This window comes from Ips typographus, linkage group LG1 (genome assembly GCF_016097725.1).
Source record: "Ips typographus isolate SLU linkage group LG1, UJ_Ityp_2.0, whole genome shotgun sequence".
Classification (NCBI taxonomy): domain Eukaryota; kingdom Metazoa; phylum Arthropoda; class Insecta; order Coleoptera; family Curculionidae; genus Ips; species Ips typographus.
Window position 1 is genome coordinate 23,618,104 of NC_138422.1, and position 15,513 is coordinate 23,633,616.

The following is a 15,513-nucleotide window of genomic DNA, read 5'->3' on the forward strand; positions in this document are numbered from 1 at the left end:
TACAAGTGCCTAATACAGAAACAAAGCCTTAAAGCAAAATACATGTTGGGTCAACTAAAAGCGAGCTTCTCTTGTCCGATAAGTGTTTGCCAAAGCTCTTCGTTGTTTGCAGACTGCATAACTCTAAAACAGTGGCCTTCCTATTTAAACAAACGAACTCACTGTTTGGCTACCATTTGTTTTTACATTTTCTTTTCTCCATTTGTTTGTTTCTCTTTGCTTGGCAAATATTTGATCACCTTGGAACAGTTTTTTCTCTACCTAACCTGCGAAGTGGCAACAAGGCTGAGATCACAGATTCAGTCAAAAAGTTGGATTTATGTACAGTTTATAAGGCACGGTTTTGGTCGGGGCATAAATCACCCACTTTAATTATATTGTTACGGAGACTTTGCCGTTTATTTCAGAAAATTTAGGGAGTTTTCTACTTCACTTGTTTACTCTCCAGGTCGTCGAAACTCCTCCCGTAACGCAGCATTATTTCCTAAAACTTCTCCTGAAATTTACCAACCAAAAACCCATTTCCTTTAAAGCTTCCTATCGAATTTTGTTTAAGTTACGTCTTAGATAGGCAGAACAATGCTAAAACTACAAAAAGCCATCCTAAAAGGCAATAAATACTGCATTATCGATGAACCCTCTGTATACGTTCCTGTATATAAGATATATACCGAGTCTTCCAAGCATTTCCTATTAATTATGGAATATTTTAAAGCCCACGTTGCCAGTTATTTATTAAGTGACATACTAGCCAGCTTCTTAAAGCGAGTTTAATTGGCTACCATCTGGAACACTTGAAACAATGTTGCCAACGCTTAAATGATCCCCAAAAATTTGCCAAATTGCACAAAAAGTTTTTTTTTTTGCTTTTATTCTACTTTCTTATACTATGTGTCCACTTAAAATGCTATTATTACATTTACTCAACATGAATTTGCAGTTATCAAAACGAACAGAATTATATTCTTGGATTTTTAAAACATTTTTAGAAATGTCACAACATACAAAATTCAACTCATTTGAATTGAAAGTACCCTTAATTAAAAATGTTTTTCATTATCTCATATGACCAATAACATAAGTACAGCTTAAACCAACAATCAACAAAAAAAAATAAAAATCTGCTGTCTTGGACGAATAGCAATGAATATCACGTTCTAAATATGTAATAAAACCCTAAGAAATGTATTTATAAATTGACTGATAATTTAAAATTATTCTTTTTTATAAAAGGCTTATAAAAAGCGGAAACGTTAATAAATTATGAACCATCAAATAGTGATTTCTGAAGAAACTATTAAATTTACTTAGAATGATTTAAAACTGTATTGCTTTTTTTGCATGATTTTTTTGTACTTTTATAGTTTTTTAGTGGTATTTGACAGGTTGCAGCATTTTGACATATGAAATCCTGCTCCAAAGAAAACAGTTTTACTTCACACCTGTCAAAAATCCTGCTCATGGAGTCCTAAAAAACATTTTATGTAAATTTTAACATTTTAACAGTTGTGACGTGTATCTTGTTATTTTAATCATATTTCAATCTGTCACAATTGTAGTAACTGTCAAATACAACTTTATGAAGCTGTCAAACTATAAAACATTGCTTAAAAGTAGTACAAATCATATTTGATGCTGGTTTATAGGTCTATGAATATAATTTTGACAGTTCTGACATGCAAACGCATGTTACAAACGTGTCAACTGGCAAAATCGGTTCCATAAAGCTATTAAACTAAAACAACCACACATGAAAAGAGTTTAAATTAGTGATAGTATGTTATATGCTTCATAAATTAAATTTTGACAGAGAACACGTCCATTTCGGACATAATAAATCTGTCACCATAGTGGTAACTGTCAAATACCACTCCATAAAGCTCCAAAACTACAAAAACTGCTGAAAACCACTGTTATAGTTAATATATTTTAAATTATACTAAATGCTTATTTGTAGGTCTATGAGGAGAAAGTGGACAGCATATTTTAACCTGTCATAAACTTGGAAACTATCAAAATTTCTTAAAACAATTACAATCAGTTAAAATTGTTTTTTAGTTCCAATTTCAAGTCATGTTTTGTTTAAATTTTATAGCTTCATGAAGAAGATTTTGATAATTTTCCAGTTTTGACAGATTAAAATATGCTCAAAAAACCAAAAACACGTCACAACAGTTCAATTTCTACTGATTGACGTACAACATCATGATCATTTACAATTATTTACAACTGTATTAGCTATAACAGTGCTCTTAAGCAGGTTTTGTAGTTTTATAGATTTTTGGAGTGGTATTTGACAGTTGACATCATTGTGACAGATTTAAATACATTCAAAACGGACATGCGACCTGTCAACATTTACTAACTACCAAATAGCACTGATTTAAGTGATTTTTATGTAGTGTATTGCTTTTAAACAAGTTTCGTAGTTGTGATCGGTATTTGACAGTTTCCAAGTCTATGACAGATTGATATATGACTAAAATAGACAGATCACGACACGTCACAACGCGGCGCCCTCTAGCGATCAAACCGGGAATGATACATTAACTACTAATCATATTTTTGGAAACCTGATAGTATGTACTCTCTTATCTATATTATATCTTTTACCTTTCTTAACTTTTTGACGTAACTTGTCAAATAACCAACCTATTAACTGTCAAAGACAAGATTGTCAAAATGGTTGGTCTGCAAATCATATTTTTGGAAACCTCATAGTCTGCACTGTCTTTTGCGGTATTTTGCCGTAACTTGTCAAATAAAGAACGTAACCCTGTCAAAGGGAAGAATGTCAAAATGATCAACATCACTGTTTGGGTCTGACAAGCTGGGTTTTGGCGTTCTAGTAGTCAAACCAGCAATGATACAGTATCAATTAGTTACATTTTTTAAAACTTCATAGCCTGGACTGTCTTTTACCTTTCTTGATTTTTTGACATAACTCGTCTAATAACCGAGGTATTAACTGTCAAAGAGAAGATTGTCAAAATTGAAGATTGACAAGCTGAATTTTGTCGTCCTCTAGCGGTCAAAACGGTCCTCTAACAGGCAAATTTTGTTGCTTTAATGAAAAAGTTAAATTGATAAGTTTTTCCAAAATATTGAAATCTGGTTATTCCAGAACCAGGAAATGTTCCACAGACCTACAGCAAAACTGACTTGAAATTTCTCTTTTTTCTCAGCAAATCGAATTTCTCCATGACTTGTCCCATTCAAAGTGCACAGCCAGTTTGCTCGCATATTTTGCTTAACTATCAATTGATCTTAATTAAAGGGTCGTCAGTAGCTGATTTAGATTTAATGAGTTGTCGCTTTAGTCAATAAATATCGTACAAATCAAGATTTAAATGGAATGAGATCGTGGAACTCTTATTAAGTCTTTGTTTCAACAACTGCAAGTGTCATGTTAATATAACTAAGGTCACAAATAGTGGAAGGACGATAAGAAGTAGTTTGATATTCAAGAATCAGCATTTTCACTCCAGTATAAACAAGGAATTGATAAAAATCAGGTTTTAGTTAGTGTTCTGTTACAATCGAAAGTAAAAAACTTTCTTCATTAAATACTGCAAATGCTGTTATTACTGCCGTTAGTCAATTCTCTGTTAACCAATTACCTAAGTTAAGCAAGTTTTTCCGATTGAAAAGCCATTTATATGGTCAGTTTTTGATGTAAAAATCTTAACAAACATAGTAATTAATTGAACTGACATTGTCCCAATTTTCTTCAACTTTTCTTAATTACCTGACGTTACTTTTCTTCTTCCCGAAATAAAACATTTGGAATACTTGAAAACAGTGTTGTATATGACGAGGAAAAGGCTATGTTCTGAAAAGTGGAAAACGATTTTCCAACGCTAAGTAGCTTTCCCAGAAAAATTGTTTTGAAGAGGTCTATCCTCGATAATAATGGTTACACAGTAAAAGTACCTCCTTCCTCTGGTTAATTGTTGTCTGTTCTTCCTAAGACAGTAAATACTCAGTTCACTTTTTAAAAAAAAACATGTTCCTGTAAAAGAGAGACATTTTGTTCCTGAGTCCACAGACATTTTGGTAGTAAATACTTAGAAATGTTTACTTAAAAGGAACTGCATAACCTAATAATCTAGCATTTTGATGTTTTAGCGATTAGAATTTGAATAAAGAATTTAGGATCCAGGTCCTGTATTGGTATCATCTTCTTAACATAAAACTCAGAAACTAGAGCATCATTTGGGTAAACTTCTCTTTTTTATACATTATCAACATGTTCTTTCTTGACATGGATACATGTAAAGAGATATATTGAAATACCGTTTGAATATTGTTAGTTTCGTCGTTTCCTGTACAAAACTTTCTGCCTCTTGTGCTCTTTTGGCAGACTAAAATGATTCTCGACCCTCCAAGCCTACAAGTATTCCAAAATATGAGGAAATAAGTCTTCTTCTTGAATTGCTTGGTTCAATGTAAACTTTTGGTAATATACCCAGACAGACAAAATCAGTTTTTGTTCACTTTTCCATAGCAAGACCAGTAGAAGTATTATGTAATTTGATGAAAATAAGGATTGAAACAAGACTTATGAGTCGGACATGTCAAGTCAAAGTGAATTAAAGAAATACATTCATTATTTTCTATTCCCTTACATAGTCCTCCTGCTGGATTTACTTTATTTTATTCTCTAGACAAATGCCAGCAATTTTTTCATATTATTATAAGTTAAATGATGATCTGATCATTAGCATCAAAATTATTTGGAAAATCTACCTGTGTCAGCAATACAAGAAATCTTCTTTGTCTGATCTTAAGATGAGTCTGAAAGAAACTTGTCCCACCAAAGTACACAAATTTGAGCATAAGGATCTTAAAAAAAACAAAAATCTAGGTCCCTTTCCCAGAATCCCTAACCTAGATCTATTAAAAATATCCAAGACCCTTCGGACCTCCAAGTGGGAAAACAATCGTACGAAACCCCAATTTGAAAAAGGCAAAAGGCGGCATAAATGGCAACAATAGCACCCCGGGGCTTTAAGTAGTGGCAACGACGGTGACTTTCACAAAAGCAGATGCATCTTTGGCCCTTCAGGGGCGCAACCCCCTTTTGGAATACATATAAAATAAATAAAAAATCATTTGGGACGCCTCTGATTCAATGCTCAACCGCATCTCATTAGATGATGTGAAGAACACTTGGTACGGAAGGTGACGAAGCGAATTTTTTCTGGTCGAAAACGATGAATTCACAATGACGGAAATTTATGAGTTATGACAGCGGTGGTTTCGGATAAACTGGTTTGTTGAGCACCAATTCTCGGATTGGGGGTTATTAAACGCTTTTGTGGCTTAGTGGAATAATTGGGTCGAATTTGAGACGCCCGATGGGGTGTGAAAGTTAATGATCTTGACTGAATTCTGGTCTTGACATTTATTAGGGGTGATTGTAAATCGTTGTACCGGTTCACTTGAAAAAACTCCGGTTTTTGTTTCATTTCGCTTGGTGGTTTCCATTTCGTTACAATGAGAGGCAAAAAGTTTTCTGTGTAACGCCGACCAGGAAATAAAAAGGAAGTAATCGATTCGACATGTCGTCTCTGACTTTGATACCCTGGTATGCACCCGAAAGCTTTTGAGATCATACAGTTAGAGTTCTGTTAGATTATTTCAAAATTAGTCCTGGAACTATTACAGGATTCAACAAAAACACTCTGTATACTGCGTGAAATATATTGAATCCTGGATTCCACTCAGTATCACCCAAGTACTATTCAGAATTTTCAATTTTGTTAATTAGTTTCTAACACTCTTCATAATTATTATTAATTCTTAATTTTGTCACAAATTTGTTGTTGTTGACCATTCTATGCTAAGAACTAAATTAACTGCAGTAAGCAAAAAAGACAATTTAGTTCAGTCTAAATTCATACCTTAACCGCTAAAATTAATCTGCTGAAATCGTCTCAATGATATTTAAGAATTCCTTCTTTTTGTACTTATTGAAAACTGGTGCAATTTTGCTTTCCTTATAACTGTTTCATTCATTAACATTCTTTCTTTAGTTTCAATGATTTAACTTTTTATATTATATAGGTTTGCAATAAAAATTTGCAATAGTGTTTTATTGTAATTATTAGAAAAACTTTTGTCCTGATAATGGGGTTTTGTTCGATTTTAGTTTTGGTACAAATTCCAAGCTTTGATGCACTTTTTCTGATTATTAATGATGCAGTTACAGAGTTAAAATGGTTTAACGACAATTTTTGGTGTAATGCAGGTTTTATCAGATATTCCAGGACTGAAAAATAAAACTTTTTTACTAAGGCCGAGAAGAATTATGAAAAAATCAGACTAAACAATCAAATTTAGTAATTATACCAATAGATGGTAGATACCAATATATGGACATAAAAAACAACCCATATCAAATACGGTTCTATAAAAAAATCTAATTATTATTTTTTTAATAATCATATCAATAAATAATCTAGTAATTATTACATGTTTTTCAAACTTTTTACTTTCTAGTTTAGTTAAGTGAAGAGCCAAAGATGAGGCCCCGAGTGAACAAAATAACGAAACTATGTACAGGGTGTTCCATTTAAAATAACGAATTTAAGGGGGTTTGAACTAAATGAAAGCATTTACAACAAAACTTGAATGGAGAAATTCAGGCAACTTTAACCACAAACATCTTCGAAACAAAGTCTCAAGAAAGATGTTCAGCATTTAGCAGCTGTATTTTAAACATTTATGGTCAAGTACAAAATCTCTGTAACTCTAATCGTTTCCGAGATATTCGACTTTTTTACTTTTTGAAAATTGCAGCAAAATTTTGAAAATTCCGTATATTCGCCATTTTTAGGACCATAGAAAGCTCAAAATGTTCGTCTTGAACCCCTCTTTTACCTAGTGATAACCGCAACACTATTGAACATATACAGGGTGTTCAAAAGTAAAAAAACTTAAAATTGAAAATAACTGTCTGCAAGTTGTGACAGCGTTTACCTGTTTCTAAGTGGATATAATTATATAAACCTAGTTCACTAGTGAAAGCTCTTCTGAATATTTTTGGTCTCTTGACAAATTTCCGTAACTCTAATCATTTCCGAGATATTCGACTTTTTTACTTTTTGTAAATTGCATCAAAATTTTGAAAATTCCGTATCTCCGCCATTTTTAGGACTTCAGAGACCCTAGAAATCTCAAAATGTTCGTCTTGAACTGCTAATTTACCTAGTGATAACGGCAACACGATTAAACATATACAGGGTGTTCAAAAATAAAAAAATGGAAAAATTTAAAATAACGATCTGCAAGTTGTGAACGCGTTTACCGGTTTCTAAGAGGGTGTAAACTTGGTGCAAAAAATCGTGTAAAAAATTTTGACTATAACGTTGACTTTTTACTTGTTTTGAAAATTGTATCCAGAATTTTGAAAGTTCTGTATCTCCGTTATTTTTTGGGTTTAACCGGTAAAAAACTCAGTAACCTGAGTAATCAGTTTCCTGTCTGGTTAAAAACTTTGATAATCCGAATCAAAATTTCAATAAAAAGTAATAGTGGTAGTACTGAACTGCCAGCTGTCAAAATTTGTGTACTTCAGTCTGGCCTTAAACCGTCAACTGTCAAAGTCTGTTCTATAAAGCAGTAAACCTATAAAACATACTTGAAACACTACAGAACCGTTCCAAAGGAATTTAACCGTGTTTTATACCTTCATGACTGTTTGCAAAGCAATATCGTTAATTTGACGAGTATTCGAGTCCTTCCTTACAGTGTAAACTGTCAAAATCCGTTCCATGAAGCTGTAAAACTACAAAACTTACTTGAAACACCGCAGAAAGATTCTAAAGAAATTTAACTGAGTTTTATACTTTCGTGACTGTTTGCAAAGCAAAATCTATGAAGTTTAGTTTGTCTTCTGTCAAAATCCGTTTTGTCAAGCTATAAAAATATAGAAGTTACTTGAAACACTGCAGAACCATTGCAGCGAAATTTAACTTCATATTTTATACCTCCATGACAGTTTGCAAAACATTATGGTTTATTTGAAAAGTATTGAAGTCTGTCCTTATAGCGTAAACTGTCAAAATCCGTTCCATGAAGCTGTAAAACTATAAAACATACTTGAAACACTGAAGAACGGTTCCAAACGAATTGAACTGTGTTTTATACTTTCGTGACTGTTTGCAAAACAGTACCTATGATTGACAAGTAAATATTCGATTCTGTCTTTACGGTGTTATTTGTCAAAACCATTCCATAATGCTGTAAAGCTATAAAACATACTTGAAACACTGCAGAACCATTCCAAAGAAATTTAACTAAGCTTCACACCTTCACGACTGTTTACAAGCGCAGTATGGATTATATGACGACTATTCAAATCTCTCAGTACTGTGTCAACTGTCAAAATATAAATTAGGTCTGTTCGCGCAAAGAATCCGCAACTAATAATCAGAGAAATATGTACAGCCATTGGTCATTAATCAGAAAATGTCAATGTCACCTGTTTATTCAACAAATAAAAGCCAACATTTTCAGTTTGGGATTTCCTGTGCAGACAGACCTATTATCACATCCATTCTCTCTACAAAACACTTTTAATTCTTCCTTTTCTACTCCTTTGAGACCGGTCCCGGAATTTTTTGTGGTTGACTTCGGCTCTTGTTATCATTCAAAAGGCCGGTGACATTGACACTCTAACCAACTTCCGCCCAATATCGTTGCTGCCCACATTATCCAAAAATTGTGGAATATATTGTCATCATGATTAGAATGACGACTTGAACTCAAAGAGAGTGTTTAAAAATAAATCCGTTTTAGAGCAAATAGGGGCACTAGAGTGCAATCATCTTTTTGGTAGAGCTTGGTACTGGAATAAACCAAGGTGAGGCTTTTGCGATCTGTCCAAGGCTTTTGACTACGTGGAGTGGCGTGAATCTGGACATCCTCATCCGGGAGATGTCTGTGTGCCGTTTTTTTTTCTCTATCGATGAGTATTTGGAATATTCAACTGGGATTTGGTAGTCTCTGACCGGACACTGCTTTAAATTTTGAGATTTATTTTAGAAACTTTACCACAATCTCCACTTCTTTCATGTAATTATTAATGGAGTCACAATCCAAATGCAAAAGCTAATACAGAAGCTGATGTGATGGTAATTTGAGTTTCTACATGGCAATTGTTGTAATCACCAAAACTTTGTGAACTCAGGTGAACTGCGCAGTTCACAACCCTAATGGGATAAACGCATTTTCTCTTTTCTTTCAACATTCAACTTCTTCTTCTTCTTCTAGTGCCTATTCGTTTCGAATATTGGCGACCATCATGGCTATGATGTCCTTGTTGACTGCTGCTTTAAACAGTTGTTTTTGAATACCATGTCCTTAGGTTCTTAAGCCATGATATCCTTCTTCCGGGCCCTATCTTTCCAAATACTTTTCCTTGGAGGATGGATTTTAAGAGTTTGTATTTGTTGTCATTTCTCATTATATATCCGAGATATTCCAGTTTCCTCCTCTTAATCATCAACTTCTGGGAAAAGTTGAAAATACACCAAATTATTAACTCTAAGAATAAATCAAGAAGAGTTCTAGTTATGAAAAAAATCAAAAAATGCTGGTTTAGAGAAACGGAAACTGTAACTAACTGTGCCCTTTGTGTATCAATCTGTGCCACTTTCCACCCTGATCACAATGACCGAACCAACCATCAAACCTACATTATGTGTACTTTCTAAGAAAGAGACAAAAACCTTGTTTTTCTTTACGAAAAGCTGAAAGCACAAATCGTGGCAAATGTTTCTCTTAAATTTGCAGTTTTTACAGCTGCCCTGAGAGAATTCCACACAGCACTGATTAAAACAATAAACCATCGTTGGTACACATAGCGCTGTACAAATACCAACTCCCTAATAACAGGTTAGGACTACAAATCCGGCCGATGTTCTAATAACACACGTTGCACAATGTCAATATCATTATCCAATCAGAAATGTCTCTGCAGACAGCCTAATTACAGCCCGCGTCGGTAATTTATTTCGTATTAAGAGTCCCGGAGCGGGTTTTTAAACTCTGACCGGCCGGATAGAGCCGGTTGTTTCGCTTTGGGGCTTAATCTAATTAGAGGCCAGGTGAATTTATAGACGAGTTATTAAAATGTATTAACGAGGCGCTTTTGCTATTATTGTCCTTTTGAATGGGGATTTTCCACATGACATAAGTTTTGGCGTCGCGGTCAGATTAAACATCCGTCACTTGTATGCGCTGAACAGTAGTTTATTTAAGTTAGTTTTAACATTGTTGGCGCCAACATGGCAAATTTGTTTTCCTCAAAAAATTCGGCATAAAAGCATAAAAATCTGTAAAAATGCTTTAAAAAAGCACAAAACTCTTTCAGAGATGCAAATATTTTTTTGAGTTCTAGAAATTTTTTAAAGCTTTTAAACTGTTTTAGAAGCATACGAACGATTTTAGACATAGATACATTTGGAAGGTTTTTGGACAATTTAAAGAGCGTATTGAAGGTTCTGGAAGGCATTTGGACATTCTTAGACGGTTCTAGAATTTTTTGAAGCTCTTAGACTGTTTTGATATTATTTGGGAGCATCTGGACTAGTTGAAGAGCATTTTAGACTGTTCTAAAAGCTTTTGGAAGCTTCTAGATTGTTTTGAAAGGCTTCCGACTGTTTTAGAAGCATTTTGTTGTTTCTGCAGTGTTTTGAAACCTTTTTAGACTACTTTAGGAACATAGAACGTTCTGGACTGCTTTCAAGGCAATTGAAACCTTGTAGACAGTTCTAGAAACTTTTAGAAGCTTTTAAACTGTTTTAAAATCATACGGAGGCTTTTAGACTGCCTTGAATTTTTTTAAAAGCTTCTAGACTAGTTGAAGATCATTTGGAAGCCTTTAAAGCGTTCTAAAACTTCTAGACTGTTTTGGAATACTTTCGACTGATTGAGAAGCATTTTCTGTAGTGTTTTTTTTTGTAATTCTAACCGTTTTCGGGATATTTTCCAAAAACTACTTTGATGCACTTTTTACCGAAAATTAGTTCAATACTTTAACACCCTGTAGCTTGGTTATTTTTGGGAGTTCAGGGTGGTTCAGCCACTCAAACAAATCGTTTTAAACTGCTCTTTTCAGTGGTGTAGAGCAAAAAAATCGTGTACAGAGTGAGCAAAATTAATGATCCACTAACAATTTTGTGCACACCCTGTATACAGGCAACTGTATTGAATTTCAAACGTTACGTAGTTTGGTTTAGTGGTCAATTAGGAACAATTTTGCACTCTTGTAGTTTTTATGTAAATCTAACCGTTTTCGAAATATTTGCTAAAAACCATTTTAATTCAGGCGGCGGTCAGTATAGTAGGCCAGGAAAAACATTCATTTTGACAAAATTTTGGTGCATTTTTCCAAAAAATCGCGAATAACTTGATTATTTGAAACGTACCGTATAGACACATTAAATGATCGTAAGTGGCTAATGATTAAGGCTATCACGTGACGTTAAGCGGGCACCGCTAACTTGCCCCGTTTGGCCGCTAGAGGGCGTCAGACTTTGATTAATTTTCTTCGGACATTTTTCTAAATATCTCGAAAACGGTTTGAGCTAGGAGTGTGAAATTTTTACCACGTATATCCTCAAAGCCCCCTATATAATAATATCTTTCATTAAATATAACATTTTAGGGGGTTACCCTATAAATTTGTTGGAAAATTTTGTGAATTTTGAAAAATGTCTTTGACTGCCTTAGTTAGTTTAGGTTAATGGTAGAAATGTGACGTAAAGCGTCATTTGTCAAAATATAATTTTTAAAGGTGCTATGTCTTGAAAACTGTTAAAAATTTCCTAATTTCAAAGTCAGTGTGTAAATGGCGGCAGTTACAGCAAAACGGGCACCAGATTTGTGTTCTCCATGGCATAATTAGTTAAAATTGCCTTTTTAGACTACTTTCGGAGCATTTAGAAAGTGTTTAAAGAGCACTAAAAGTTCCAGACTGTTCTTAAGGCATTTAAAACCTTGTAGACCAGTCTAGAAACTTTAGGAAGCTGTTAAACTGCTAATTAGAAATCTTTTGAGAGCTTCTATAGATAAGATTTGGAAGCTTTTCGACTGTTCTAAAAGCTTTTGGAAGCTTCTAGACTATTTTGTATGCTTTTGCAAGGTATTTAGCAGCTTCTATGTTGGAATGTTTTTACACTTTTTAGACTACTTCAAAGTATTTGGAAATTATTTAGTCAGTTTAAATTTGTAAATTGACACTCACCCATTTTGAAACAGATAATTGGTATGTTTTTGTCTCTCAGAAGCCTTCAATTTCTCAATATAGCTATTGCAATTGTAAATTAGGCTATTTAACTTTAAACCATATTAAAAATTGCTTTTATTATTTACAAAAAGCAAAATTCCTAGAAATCCGAACTCTAAATAATTAACATTCTTCAAGTTATTTAAGTAGGTATGTTTTGAGAATTATGACAAATAATAGTTGCTTAACAGGTCTACGAACCGTAATAAAATTGTTTTTCCTGAATCATAACGTGTGAACAAAAAATATGATCAATCAGAGAGAATAACGAAAAAAGTCCATTTTTCTTTAAAAACAAAGATTACTGAGTTTTTTACCGGTTAAACCCAAAAAATAACAGAAGTTTGAAAATTCTAGATACAGCTTTCAAAACAAGTACAAAATTTAGTTAAAAATTTTCACACGACTTTTTGCACCCAGTTTACACCTTCTTAGAAACGGGTAAACGCATTTACAGCTAAAAGAGTTTCAGTTTCTAATTTTGCTCTATTTCTTTTTGTTTTATGAACACCCTGTAGACGTTCAATCCTGTTGCAGTTAGCAGTTCAAAATGGACCATCTGAGCTTTTTACCAAACACCAAAAATGGCAGAGATACGACATTTTCAAAATTTTGATGCAATTTACAAAAAAAGTCGAATATCTTGAAAACAATTAAACGGACCGTAATAAAATTGTTTTTCCTAAATTATAACGTGTGAACAAGAAATATGAACAATCAGAGAGAATAACGAAAAAAATCAATTTTTCTTTAAAAACAAAGTTAAAACGGCATTTGGTGCAATTGCACCTCAAACACCCTGTATAAAAAAGTAATAACTAAAAATTACTTTACCTACGACCTCAGTGTAAATAGCTAATTACGCATAGTTTTCCGTTACGTAATGAACCTGTTTACGCACAGTTGTAAAAAAAACGCACAGCTGTAAAAACAGCCCACAGTTTTAAGATCGGCCAAAAACTATTGCTCTAATGCTGGGAAAAATTGATTTTGTTTACATTTCTTCCTTTATCAGAGTATATTAGATGGAGATCATCGCGTAATGCATTGTTCATACAGTTTTAAGTAACTACCACTTCGTCTAGAATATTATCTGCAATAGCAAACACATCAAGTAATATTACTGAAAGTTTTCCCTTTCTTCTTAATAACTGTAATGTCACCATAAATAATTATTTTAAGAACAACACTAATAATTAATTATTTAAGTAACATGATTTGTGAATTTTTTTTATTATGTTATTATTTTTTTCTTTAGTGGCATAATGCCTATGATTAGTACAAATATGATGTCAATACGTTGAAAATATAGTTTTTTAATGAAAAGTTACTCTGAATTATATGAATTGCGAAAACAGGACTTTCCATTTGGTCGTAGGTAAAGTATAGTACGTCACACGTTAAGGCATTTTACGCACTCATAGAATAGAAAGTACCTTTTCCATATCGTGCGTAAAATGCTTCTTACAGCACTAGTTACGTAATAGACTATAACAATCATTCTAGTTCTAGTAACTCGTTTCACGAAATCTCTGACGCATAACCCTGCACGCACTTATCAAAAACAATCTAGCAAGATTTTGAATGACATTTTGACAGGGTGGATGTCCGTTCCATAATACGGGGACTTTGCCCCTGACGGGGGCCAAATCTCCAATTTTTCACAGTTCGACGGACTGATGAAAAACAGCCGTCGCTAAATCGATTGTCCTCGCTTTTCTTACCATTCTTCTGATTGGGTTATCCAGATTTTTCTGACTAAAGGGAGAGACCAGCACGTGACTGATTTATTAAAGTTAATTTTAGGAACTCGGCCTGAAAAAACCAAGATTTGCACTATTTAATCAAAAGTAGTTTCAGTTTGCAATTATCTCCTAATAAGTCAGAGGCTGATTTTATCAAATTTAATTACTGGCTGTAGCAAACGAGAAACACCGTGCAAATTAATTGATAATTTACTAGATAAGAGGCCCCTTTTCCTGGTCAGGCAGATCGATCAGTTTGCAATTTTGTTGTTGAGCAACTTTCTTAAAAAACTCCCCCATTTGCCTAATTAAATCCTCTTTCATCTGCAAGGGCAGTTTGCAAACTATACTTGTAAAGGGACTGCAACCCCCTTTTAGAAAAACGTTGATGGATTGGCTATTTTGAGGGTGGAAAAAAAGTCAAATTAATTTAATGTGCCTGATGAATTAAACACGAAACATTAATAATACGCTACTTGGCTGTCAAAGAGTTTATCACCCAAAAACAACACATTCACATCTTGAATCTAAAACAAACATGCCATAAAGCAGTCATTAACAACCCCAGACGCCCGTAAAATGACTGTTTTCATTAGACAGTCGGGGCTAAATATAGTTTTTTTTATGAAACTTCTTATTGCAGCATCAAGAAATAAGAAACATTTTCAAGAACAACATATGGCGTACTGCAAGGTGGTAAGTACCACACGTGCAAGCTTTTAAGTGGGTACTCGACTTTCTAGCTGGTTTTGCACGGTCAGTGTATCCATTTGAAGCATCTTCGTATTCTTCTGTGAACGAGGAAGTGTACTGTTAGCTGCTAATTAGATTGTGTAACAGTACGAGTCATTTTTGAACAGGTGGATTTGAGTGAACTGTTTGTTTCATTCAATATATTAAAAAGCAATTCTAATTTAAAAAAAAATAAATTTAAAAACGTATTATTTAGTTCACGTTATTTTTAAGATTAAAGGTTTTTTCTCACTCAATTTAAGAAACTAACTGCACTGATGAAAAAATTATGACACATTAAATTAATATTATGATCTCGTTGACAGCTTAATTTGATTTACTTAATATAAAAGTTAGTTATGTGATATTTATAAAAAATAACTCTTAGCAAACGATAATAAGTTCAAAAATAGCGATGATATGAAATTATCAAAATTTTAAGGCAATTTACAAAAAAAAAAAAACAGTAAAAAAAAAGTCTATTGGAAAACTTTACAATAGACCATAAAAATGTTCAAAATGCAGCTGCTAAATTCTGAACATTTTTCTAGAGATTCTGTTTCTGAGATATTGAGGTAAGAGTTGATTTCTCCAAAAAGTTGCGTTGAAAGTGCCTTTATTGCGTTAAAACCCCTCAATAAATTAGTTATTTTACATGGAACACCCTGTACGTGATTACGTCATTTTGTAATGTAACATCAACTGCCACAAACGTCACAATCGTTTTAATATGACAAA